Genomic DNA, 12,779 nt, shown 5'->3' on the forward strand with positions numbered 1-12,779 from the left:
GTTGACCAGATGTCTGGTCCTTGGGTGGTTGACCAGATGTCTGCTCTGTGGTTGTCATCCTGACAGGGGGGCTTCGGGGCGGATGTGGTCTCTCTGGCCTCGCTGCCCCTAGGGGTCACCCTGCGATCGGTATTCTTCTCGCGCGGGGCGAGGGGCGCTCCGGAGCATTCCTCTCCTCTCGGAGTTTCTGTCTGCAGTCTCTCGACTTGCTCTCACTCCCCTACCCTGCTGTGTGACTTTGTTTTTGGTCCTTTCATTTTATCTATTCTCTCTTTGCCTTTTCCTGCCCGCCTTTCCGCTCCCCCCCCCCCCCCGGATTCATGGTTTCACGTCACGCGGGTGACGTGCCGACACACCAGGAGGCCCTTCTCACACGTGCGCGTGAACACGCAATCAACACGTTTATGAACTAGAAAGGGATCTGGTGTGACTTTGCTATTATTTCCCCTCCCCTCCTCCCCGCGCTGAGAATGAGTTTCCCCGGGCTCGTGTGCCCGCCTGGGAATCGGCTGCAGACGCCATGGCCCCGGGTCGACCACATGTTGCCCTGGGGTCCACCAGATGTCTCTGGCGAATTGGGGCCCTAGGGTGCTTGTGACGGTGTGGTCACTAGGTGTCGCTCTGGGCTCAGTATTCTTCCTTCTCGCTGTGACTTTGGTCTCTTTTTTCGAAATTTCTTTCTTTCTTCCTCTTTTGCCCTGTTTCCATTTTCCCTTCTTAATCTCTTTCTCTCTTTTTGTTGCTTTTTTTCCACGGCAGATGGGTGATGTGTGTGTGGAGGAAACGCGGCGTCAGGGAGAAGACACATCTCACACGTGCTCGGGAACACCCGATCGTCACGCTTCTGAGTACCGACCGATGGATCTGGTCCCGAATTTTTTAATAGTTTTCTCCTCTCTCTCTCTCTCTCCCTCTCCCCCCCTTCCTTCTCTTTCCTTTCTCTCCCTTCCTTTCTTTCTTTCTCTCGCTCTCTCGCTCTCGCTCTTCTTTTCTTTCTGACAGAGTCTCTCGTTCTGTTGCCCTGGCTAGAGTGCCATGGCGTCAGCCTAGCTCACAGCAATCTCAAACTCCTGGGCTCAAGCGATCAGACTGCCTCAGCCTCCCGAGTAGCTGGGATTACAGGCATGTGCCAGCATGCCCAGCTAATTGGATATACGTGTGTGTGTGTGTGTGTGTGTGTGTGTGTATATATATATATATATATATATATATATATTTTTTTTTTTTTTTTTTTTCTTGAAACAGAGTCTCACTCTGTTGCCCAGACTAGAGTGCCGTGGCGTCAGCCTAGCTCACAGCAACCTCAAACTCCTGGGCTCAAGCGATCCTACTGCCCCAGCCTCCCGAGTACCTGGGACTACAGGCATGCGCCACCGTGCCCGGCTAATATTTTTCTGTATATATTTTTAGATACTGTTTCTGTATATATTTTTAGATATATAGTTTCTTTCTATTTTTAGTAGAGATGGGGGTCTCGCTCTTGCTCAGGCTGGTCTCGAACTCCCGACCTTGAGCGATCCACCCGCCTCTACCTCCCAGAGTGCTAGGATTACAGGCGTGAGCCACCCCGCCTGGCGTGTACGTTCTGTATTCACAGACAGACGGAAGGCAGGGAGAATGTTACCCTTTCAAAGCCCGCCCTGCTCGCCTCTCAGCCCACCGATGGCACTCTGAATCCCGTGGCATTCCTTCACTCAGCTGAATTCTTCAGCACCCGACCCCCCCCCACCCCACCCCCGTGCCACGGGAGTTCGTTCTCATGGCAGAGCCATCGAGGCTGTTGCCACACGTGTTGTAGGTGCCTAGGCAGACTGTGCCCTGGCCCCGAGGAGGTACGGAACCGCCTATCGCCTCGGGAGGGAGGGACAAGATGTGTCCGTGTCCAAGGCGACGTCCTGTCGATCACGAGGAGGCCTGCAAAGGCTCGTATCTGCCAGGCATTGAGCCACATGACATGAAACACCGGTGTGTTCCTTCACTTAGGTGGTGTCGCGTGTTGATACTCACAGAGGATGATAAACCCACTCGCATGCCGGCTGAGCCCCCTGTGTCTCCTCCTCTATCCACTGAGGGAAAAAACCGCAACGAAAGGTAGAAAACCACAGGGTGGGAAGAGAGCCCGTCGCTCTCCCTATGTGACCGTCCGGAGTGCTCGTTCAGATGGGAGGAGGTGTGTTTGTGTGTGTGTGTGTGTGTGTGTGTGTGTGTTTCATTGATTTTGGTGCCATCTTTTCTCTGCAGCTGCGTCAGAGGACAGCGATTTTTCCGATTTTCACTCCGCTGAGTGAATTGCCTTTTGAAGAGAATGTCCACAGGAAGCCTACGGTTCTCCCGCGTGGGTGGCCCTCCTCTAGAAATGAATCTCGTTTCTTGAACGGAGGGGACTTGTTGACGCCATCATTCTTTCGGGACGACTTCTCAGACGCTAGCTTTGGACCGCAACATAGGTGCCCCCGACATTGCCTCAAGGGTTCCGTGGTGCCTCCTGTCAAGAGACCCCACCGACCGTCCCCAGCCTGCCCGCTCAAGGGAGCCGGGCCCCTTCTGATCTGTCCGCCCGCCGTGAAGCTCCCTCCCGAGGGTCGGAAAGCCCACCTGTTTCCCAGTTCGGTTGAATGATGGGGCACCCGGGCAGGGCACTGGCACCGAGTGACTCCATTCTGAGTCTGTCTGCTCTGTGGGGCGGGGGCGGGTGTGGGGGGGGCAGTTCCGTCTCGACCGGTGGCCTCCTACCGACTGACTCTATGGGACGGACCATTCTCACTCAGGATCGTGTACCTTCTTGGCCTAGGCACATCCCGGCACTGAAAGCCACTTTTCGGGGACACTCTCCCACGTACAGATAGATGGCCTGCACGAGTGCTCTTCCTTTCTCGAAACACTGGAAATCTGTCCTCAATTTTACCTGACCTACCTGACGGTGTGTGATAAAGGAGCATAGAACCCTCAGCCACCCTCCACCTTCCCGCTGTCACGAGAGACAGTGCCGAGCGTGAAATTCTATCCCTGACTCTCTGTGTCCACCGGAACGTGGCCTGACTGCAGTGACGTCAGCTACGTCAAGTCGTTCTCTGGGTAGGGAAAGAACTTAACCAGATAGGCCCTATCGGTCGCTTCTCTGTTCTGATAGTTTTGTGGCAGCCATTTCTTTCCCCCTCTCTTTTCTTTTTCTGTCTCTCTCCCCCACCCCCACCCCCAAATTCTTTCTACGAAGACGTTTAGGATGTCAGATTCTGGCCACATGCCCCCCCCTAGGCATAGGGGGGCCAGCATAGACAAAGGTCTTCGGTACCAAGTGTTCATTCCACGGTGACAGATATTGCCACTCTTGTATTGACCAGGGCGAGATCGTGAGTGGGTCAACTCTGAAACTCCCTGTACTCTACTTCTCTCTTGGGTAGGTCCCTGCCCCAACCCTCCGGCTTCTAGCACACACCCAGGGGCACTCTCTCCTCTCTGGATAAAGTTCCAGATGATCCGATCCGCTCCGAGGAGGAAGGGGAGCTGGCCGGGCCACCCGCTGTGCGCCCCACCCCCACCCCGCCCCACCCCCGTCAGTCATAGGGTCCGTTCTTTTCAGGATGACACCGGCAGCGGTTGCTGGGTGTCACCTAGCGGCCACTTTGATCAGACCTCGGGATCCGGAAAGTCAGGTGACGTTGGGAGTTTAAGAGCTGACTCCCGGGAGGTGTGGAGGGCGGGGAGGAGAGCACGGTCCGGACGGTCCCACCCTCTTCTTCCCGGGCCCGCAGCTCTGGGCCCGCCCGGGGCAGCCCTAGCCTCTAGCGGGTCTCCGCCCACCCGCCCTGTTGTCTGCGGGAGGCGCCCCTCCTCCCGCTCTCTGCCTCCTCCCGGGACCGTAGGCCTCTGCCCGTCGTCTTTTTTATTTTTATTTTTTCCCTTTGGTTTGTTTCTCTTTTATCTTGTTTTTTAGGCTTATCGAATATCATATCGTATAAAAACTTAAATCACAGAATGAATTATATTAAGTAACAAGATGTGGCTTTTTATCCTACGCCGAGAACGATGAATTTTTCTCTTCGTGTCCATTTTCCTGTCCTGGAAGAAATACAAAGTTGCTCGTGATACTTCCCCATCATCTTCCAGTTTCCCCGACTGTCAACACGATGTATTCGATCGTATATCTTTGTGTGTGCACGTGGGCGCCTGTACCTATTTCTTTTCGGCATCAGTCTCAGGTCTTTTGGCACCTGGGGGGGGGGGGGAAAGGAGAAACCAATAAAGGACAGAAAGACGTTCTGTCGTTTTACGCTCCCCACCACCACCACCACCACCACCACCACCACTTTTGGGAGCTTGTAGTCTGGCCTATGTCCCCAAGGCAGGTTAAATCTTTTCTTAAAACTCCCAAGTGGTCCCCTGCCCCGCCCCCCCCCCCCCCAGGTGGGCAGCCGGCAGAGTTCACAGGCTTTGTTTTTGGCAGAGCCTGGACGATTGAAATAATTAACCACAATCATCGCTAAAGCTGAGAACCCCTCCCCCCCCCCTCATTAAAAGCTCTGTATTTCTGCCTAGCCCTATGTTCGGGGAAATTCGGAGGCTTGAGATGGGAAGGTCTACCCTATTTTCTCCTTTACCGGCAAAATAGACTCTCTCTTTCCTTCCTCCTCAAACAGCTTGTCCTCGTTATTCGGCCTCGTGGGCAAGTGGCCGAGCTTTCAGTAACACCAAGTCTTCTAAGTTGTGTTGTGTTATCGGTCTTGTTTTCTTTCTTTTCTTTTCTTTTCTTTTTTGAGACAGGATTTCTTTCACTCTGTCCTCTCCCAGGCCGCCTTGGCCTGATTGTAGCTCACAGCAAGCTCCAAATCCAGGGCTTAAGTGATCCTCTCTGCCTCAGCCTTCTGAGTAGCTGGGACTATAGGCAAATGCTGCCACACCCGCCATAATTTTTCTTTTTTTTGTTGGTAGAGATGAGGTCTCATCGTGTTACCCAGGCTGGTCTCCAGCTGCTGGGCTCAAGTCACGCTCCCGTCTCTGCCTCCCAAGTTGCGGGGATCACGGGCATGAGCCACCATGGCCAGCCAGGTTATTTAAAGGCGATCGCTTTGCTATCCTGATACAAAACCCCAAATGTGCGAGTTTAAGGCACCAGACGGAGGGAGTCCCCACACTACATTGTCACGAACATTGAGGGTGGCTCACGAAACAGCTGGGATGTGGCCACACAGTAGTGATCGAGGAGATATATTCTAGTGGGATAGCAGAAATATAGAATGTCCTGAAGACACTAAATGTCGGAATGCCACAGCAGTCAATGGCTGACAAACTTCCATTCCATCGTGTCATGGTAGGCGGCTTACTTTTCTCCTGCTCCCTCGGTATGATTAAGGCCTGACGTAGAAAATGTCTACGTCTCATCCAAATCCATCGAGACGATGGAAGGGGGAACTGGGAGGGGAATAAAGAAAAACAAGAGAGGGAGAAGCAAAACAAGAGAGAAGGGGGACGAGGAGGAGAAGGAGGAAACTGCCTCCCCTGCCCCCATGCTACCCAATTAATAAATGAAGAATGGCCTCTTCCCTCCTCTTCCCAACCCCTAACTATGCCTGGAGGTGTATCGTAGGCCTACAGTCCTAAGAAATGTACAACTACTGATAGTAATGGGAAGAAATGCAGTCTAATAGGTTTCTGTGCAGTGGGACACCTGGCCAGGGCACTTACGGTGAATGGAGCTTGCAGGGCGGGCGGGAGGTTGCTCTGGGTGAGTCTGTGAGTTGGCGGTGAGTGGTGAGTGAATGTGAAGGCCTAGGACATTACTTACTGTAGGTTTTCATAAACCCTGGACACTTAGGCCACACGACATTTACCTTTAGAAATTTCTTTCTTCAATAATACATTAACCTTAGCTTACTGTAAGTGTTTTCACTTCATAAACTTTTCCATGGTGGTTTGGTTTTTTTTTTTGTTTGTTTGTTTGTTTGTCTGTTTGTTTGTTTTTCTTTCTTTTAAACTTTTGGACTCTTTTGCAACACCACGACTTAAAACACAAATGCGTTGCACTGTTGTACACAGATATTTTCTTTCTCTGTGTCCTTACGTGTTCCGTAAGCTTTTTCCTACTTTTAAAGTTTTTATCGTTCTATGCACTTTTCAAAATAATAAAAACTAAAACAGAGAGGGGGGGGTGGGAGAGGGAAGGAGAGAAATACACACACATGAATATGTTTCCCAAGTGAACTGAGGAAGGGGGCCGAGTCAAGGTTCTCAGGGAGCCACCAGTGATGAAACGGTCAGGCTCAGAATCAGCATTGCAGAGTGGCTGCAGAGCCGGGGGGCCTGGACTGGCTTCCTGGACGACACTCCGTGTTTGGTAACTTGGCGAGTCATACATCCTCTTGAGCCTCAGCCTCTTCATCTGCAAATGCAGAAATCATGGTGCCTACCTCACAGGGATATTGTGCAGAGTGAAAAAGCAAATGCAGGCAAAGCCCACAGAAGCACGCGTGGTAAACAGTAAGCCTTTAATCGTGGTCACAGTCGTTGTTATAGGATCATCTTCCTATGTCCTTGTCTTTTAAAGATTAGCAGAACCTCCCAGAAGATGAGAATGGGCTCCCCCTGAGCAAGTCTCGGCTGTAAAGTCACAGGCATGTTGAGCATGTGGCACAGAAGGCAGAATAAAAACCTGATCCCGGAACATTATGTTCCTGCAGGACATGAAATCATTGAAGGTATGGGAAATCCTACCTCATATCCGTTTTACTAGAACACCTATGATTGCGTACGCACATGGACGCACGCGCACGCGCACCCCAAACTTTTTGAGCTTCACAAAACAGCGTAACCAAGGAACACACTATGATGCTTCTTAGCGATCTATTTAGGCCCAGGTTACTCGTCACTCTGAGCCTGCCTCCTTATCTGTCCAATGAGAATAGTGTTTGTCACAATTATCGTCATCGTCATCCTACCTAACGCTTCTGGTAAAATTGAAGTGTGAGAACACCCGCTAGACAGAAAATCCATGTTATCTCTCAATTTTTCTTCCTCCTGATTTCTATCTGAATCTGTGAGCTCGCTTTGGTTCACTTCGGTTTTTCAAGAGGCTCCGGTTACCTTCTCTCCCACCTATATCGGATTGGGTCTGACGGAAGAAAGAAGGAAAAAAAAAAAACCATAGTAAAGAAAGCAGAACAACATTTGTTTCTGAAGCAACCGATCGAACATTGCTGATGAGCCGGTCTTTTCTATTTCAGTAAACCAAGGAGGCCTATTGTCACGAGGATGTGAGGGGCCCGGGTAAGATTGGATGATTACCCCTAAAGGAGACAAAGCAGACAGACTATGGCACATGTGATCTTAGCAAAGAGAATAAACAGTGACCTCTCTGCCGAGTTGGGCCTTAGCATACCAAAGGGAAATAAAGGTGTAATAGGATGCTCAATTTTTACTCTGGAAACAGAGGTTGGTTGGGCACTGAACTGAGAACACTGAATTTTTTACCCTCCTTGATATTCACATAGGCTTAGAGGAGGAAAAAAAAAAAAAGAATACTGAGCCTATAAGTCATCCCTAAAACTCGGATTTTATGTTCCCTTGCCTTTTCATAACTGAGCAACACACAACATTAAAGAATGGACACAGGCCGGACGCGTTGGCTCAGGCCTGTAAACTTAGCACTCTGGGAGGCCGAGGCGGGAGGATCGCTCAAAGTCAGGAGTTCGAGACCAGCCCGAGCGAGAGTGAGACCCCCCGCCCCCGTCTCTACTAAAAATATAGAAAGAAATTGTCCAGACAACTAAAAATATATAGAAAAAAATTAGCCGGGCATGGTGGCACATGCCTGTGGTCCCAGCTCCTGGGGAGCCTGAGGCAGGAGGATCGACTGAGCCCAGGAGTTTGAGATTGCTGTGAGCTAGGCTGACGCCACGGCACTCACTCTAGCCCGGGCAACAGAGTGAGACTCAGTCTCGGGGGGGGGGGGGGGACCCAAAAACAAACAAACAAACAAACAAAATAAAAAACTGGAAGGGACACAGACTTCCACAGGTTTGTGTGTGGCCCCTTTTACTTATTAACGCTACAGGACCTTAATTATTTGTGCTCTGAATCTGATATTCAAATTATCCTTGTGGCCAACGCGTTTGAACAGTAGATGGTAGGGGAAGAAGAGTTCACCTCCTGAATAGATGACAAGTAACGGGAGTACTGGTGAAATTACAAGTGGCTTACGTTTACACACTGAAAATCCCAGTTAGCCGCTACCATGAGTTCAAAGAAGAGATCTAAATTTCTGACCCTATGACCATAAAAGATATTTCCTCCCATGGTGTCACAGATAAAAATAAAACTGCATCCTAGCACTTTGGGAAGCCTAGGGGGAAAGGATCGCTTGAGGCCAGGAGTTTGAAGTTGCAGTGATCTATGATGATGGTACTGCACTTTAGTCTGGGGAACAGAGTGAGGGCCCGTCAAAAGAAAAAAAAGAAAAAGACAAAAAGAAAGAGAGAGAGAGAGAGAGAGACAGGAAGACACAAGGAAAGAAAGAAAGAGAGAAAGAAGAGAGGAGAAGAGAAGAGAAGCGTCAATCTATCCATTGCATTTTCTACCCTTTAGGTGACTGGGCTTCAGCAGGGTGATGTGATCTGACAAAGTTCATGTTGCTAAGAAATAAAGCACTGGGGTTCAAACTCTGAGTTTTCAAAATCCAGCATATCCCCCTACCCACCATACCGTGCCACCTCTGAGAGTGGATATCTCACAGAGGAGAGCTGTGGAGGCCATTCTTGGACAGACAGAGTCAAGTAGTGGAGACCATGGAGTCTCTGCTCTGCAGCCAGTCTAGAGTCATATGGAGCCATTAACACTGCTTGTGAGGAAAATACCATGTCATAGGGAAACAGAAATATTTTCCGCCTTAGGCAGATACAATTTAGGAAAAGACCCGAAACCCCTCTTCCTCTAACAGTGCTTTCTGGTCAGATGCTGACCCCTTCGATTCACAGATTCAGATACATCATTCAATGCAAGCATTGTCAACAAGTCACTCTTTGCAGCTTTCTGAAATTTCTCGGATATAGCATACTTGTAAAGATGATCACTTATGTGAAGACACCACCCCTCCAGAAAAACAAAAACAAAACCAAAACAGAAGCCCACTTTTCTCTGCTGTGAAAATCAAGATCAGCTTTTATGAGATCCACTAAATTCACACAAGAAGTAAAATATAATCATACTGATATATGCAATTTTTCTCTTAGAACAGAATGCATGGTGCTCCTTATCGTCTCAGATACTGTCAACAGAAAGCACGCGGTGGATGAACAATCTCCGTGAGCTTTTCTACAGAGATGGGGTGTGTGTGTTTGTGTGTGTGTGTGTGTGTGTGTGTGTGTCTGTGTGTGAGAGAGATAAATAATGAGGGTTGAGGAGCAGATAAATGACTGGGGGAAAACAACAACAGCAACAACAACAAAAACCACTTCCTGGTTCCTCGATGCAAGCATTCATTTAAAGGGTATACTCGTATGTATACCCAGGTAGAAAGTGGAAGCAGCTTTAAAAAAAAAAAAAAAGAAAAATTGCTGCGAGCCCTGGTTATGATACGGCAATAAGCGCTAGCTCTTGGAAGGTGTAAAACATATTCACGGTGGCTTTCGCCAATTTGGGACGTACAAAGACGAGCTTGAGCACCACCACCAACCAAAAATATGAATGAATACCTGGCTAGCGATCAGGATCAGACATAATAGAAAAGAAAAAGCTCCCAAGGCTAAAATAATGTGAACACGATTGACTCGTCCATGGAAAAGAACCCCAAATCACCGCAAAATAATTTAAAGAGTTTTATTCTGAGCCCAACGGCCGTGATCATGGCCCAGAGAGCTACGCCCAAGAAGCCTTGAGCAAGCGGACCCATTGTGGTGGGGTGGGTTACAGTTTGGCTTCATACATTTTAGGGAGACAGGAATTACATGTAAAATCACAAATCAAAACATGGAAGGGGTACATTGGTCTGCGCTGAAAAGGCAGGACATCTGGCAGTTGGGGGGGGCGGGGGAGGGAGGGTGCGGTGTTTACAGGTTTACAGCTGGGTTTAAAGATTCTTTGATTTGCAATTGATGACATAAATGAACCTCTGCCTAAAGGCTTTGCATCATGTTTTCAGTTAAGGTAAGGAGGTCTGCTAATCACAGACAAGCCACTGGACAGTTTACCCAAAACTCAAGTGCCCTGTAGTTCAGTAAACGGTTGGCCTGCTAGATATGCGTTAAGCTTTGTCTTGCCTGGCCTTAGGCCCGTCGGACATTCAGTATCTCATTGTTATAAAATCTGACTCCATCAGGGAGGGGTGTCTGACTTCCCCTGTCCTTGCGGGGCAGCAGCTCAGGTTTAAGGGTTTTTCTAGGGTTCCCTGGGCCAACCACGGGACGGGTCAGCTGGCGGTGGCGGGCGGGGGGCGGCTTAAGATCCCTGCCCCCCACTCCTCCCCTCCCCTGGGGCCGGAGCGGGGGTGGGGGGGTGGTGAAGGCCCAAGAGGAGAGGCGCGTGGGGGAGGTGCCGCTCCCAGAACCAGAGACTCGTCTGGGCCCCACGTAACCCAGCCACCGCGACCGCTTCGCCCGAGGAGGTGCCCAGCAAGTCGTGCTTCTGCCCCTCGGGATTGCCTGCGGGCTGGGGGCGGAGTACGAGCTCCCGGCCCAAGAGGGAAACCCCTAGCCTGGCCGCACAGATGGCCGGGCCCTCGGCGGAGCCCTTCCGCCGTTTTCCACCCCTCCCCCACTCACTGCGCTGACTGCGCATGCGCGCTCGCACGTAGCCGCCTCGGGCTTCTCTCGGGCGGAGCCGCTTTCAGCCGCGACCCCGCCCCGCGAGCTGACTGCGCATGCGCGCTCGCACGTAGCCGCCTCGGGCTTCTCTCGGGTGGAGCCGCTTTCAGCCCCGACCCCGCCCCGCGAGCTGCCGCTTCCAGGCGGCACAGCGCATGGGGGAGGGGACGGAGCTCTAAAGAAATCAGTCCCCTCCGTCTCCTGCCTCAGGAAAAGCCCCAAACCCTTGGAGAACTGCCACCCACCGCCACTACCGTGTGTGTGTGGGGGGGGGGGGGGCTGGGTCTTTACTTTGTGTCCTCCTTGTGGCCCAGTCCAAGGCGGCTGGGCTGCCAAACAGATCGTCTCGGGAGGGAGGCAGGAAGGGCCCAGGTCTGGACAGGGGTGGATTGGACCCCTCCACCCTGGGGTGTGGACTTGTGACCGAAAGCTCAGCTGCTTGTCCACGAGGCCGAGTAACGAGGACAAGCGGTATGAGGAGTAAGAAAACAGAGAGTCTACTTTGCTGACAAAGGAGGAAATAAATAGGGTAGAGCTTCTCAGTCTCAAACCCCCAAATTTCGTGAACATAGGCCTAGGCAGAAATACAGAGGTTTTAAAGGAGGGAGGGTTGGTTCTCAGCTTCAGGCAATTACTGCAGTTAGCTGTTCTAAAGGTCCCGTCTCTGCTGAGAAGAAAGCCCTTGAACTCTGTGGGCCGCCCACCCTGGGGGCCACCTGGAGTTATAACCAAAGAGTTAACGTGCCTCAGGGATGCAGGGATGCAGGCCGGGCTGCAAGTTCCCAAAAGCCTGGGGGAAGTTTTAGAAAGACAGAAAATCTTTCTGCCCTCTTCCCCTCCCACCCCCCCACAAAGCCATTTTCTCTGGTGCAGACTCGGCACCCTCCCTGCTCCCCCCCTCTCCCCCCCCCCCCCCCCGCAGGCCTGTTTGTCCTCAATCATCTGTGAGGTTCACGAGGAGGAGATGCTCTCTCGCTCTCCCCACCCTCTTTCTTCCCTTAGGAAATCCTCAGCGCTGTTCCACACACTCAAGGTGGCGGGCCTGCTCCGGCCACCAGCCACCTCTTGTGCCACCTCGCCCCCCCCCCCCCGCCCCCAACGGAGTAGGTGTACAGACAGGAGCACACTTTACCGGAGGGCGCCTGGGGATGAAGAGTTGTGGTGGCCAAATGGGGGATGCGGGGCGGGGAGGAGAGTGGCTGGCATTTGGCAAAGAGTGACACGGAGTGGCCATCCAGGCTTGTCTGAAAAGTGGGACTACGAGCCTGAGAGCGCCGACGGAGTCGATGGACATGGTCACTGCTGTGGGATGTCTCTTTTACCACGATGTAACACCAAAGCAAACCCCTGACCCGCTGGGTCGGAGAAGGCCTTGTGGGCAATTTAGAAAAGCCATGGCGTGGCCATTTGGAATACTTCCTGCCTCTCCGGGAATCAAAAATTAGAAAGGACCATGGGTTCTGTATTAACGTACCAAAGGCAGGGAGAATTTTAGCCTTTTAAAGCCTGCCCTGGCCCTATCTCAGCAAGGCAGTGGCACCCCAAGTTCCGTGACATTTCTGCACTCGGCGGCTGACTTCTTCAGCCATCTGTTGCGATGCCCCTGCCAGGTGGCCACTCACTCGCCCCTTCAGTTCAACCCTTGTACCAGGAAGTGTTGCCTTCTTCCTAACCCCTATGGGGGGACCGGGGGGTGATGTGTGTGTGTGGGGGGGGGGGTAATGGAAATGGGCAGACCCCACAGGTGCAGCCTCTTCCAGGTCATAATGGGCCTGAGGCAGCGTGGGATTCCCCCGGAAGGGAGGCAGGGTGGCACTACGGCACCGAAGCCTGACGCCGGCGGCCACGTGGATGGTGGGGGACACGTTAGACCGCTGAGATGCAGCCACTGAGAGCCACCCCGCAGCAAGAGGTCTCTCTGGCAGAGCAGGCACTGAGTCCGCAAGTCAAGACAGCTGGGAGGCCTGGGAGACAGAGGCCCTGGATCTC

General features: G+C 51.8%; 1 pseudogene; it reads right to left on the minus strand.

Annotated features, from left to right (window-relative positions):
* Positions 1–329: 329 nt before the first annotated feature.
* Positions 330–421, minus strand: LOC138380056 (small nucleolar RNA U13; annotated as a pseudogene).
* Positions 422–12,779: the final 12,358 nt, after the last annotated feature.

Source organism: Eulemur rufifrons, unplaced genomic scaffold, assembly GCF_041146395.1.
Source record: "Eulemur rufifrons isolate Redbay unplaced genomic scaffold, OSU_ERuf_1 scaffold_262, whole genome shotgun sequence".
Classification (NCBI taxonomy): Eukaryota; Metazoa; Chordata; class Mammalia; order Primates; family Lemuridae; genus Eulemur; species Eulemur rufifrons.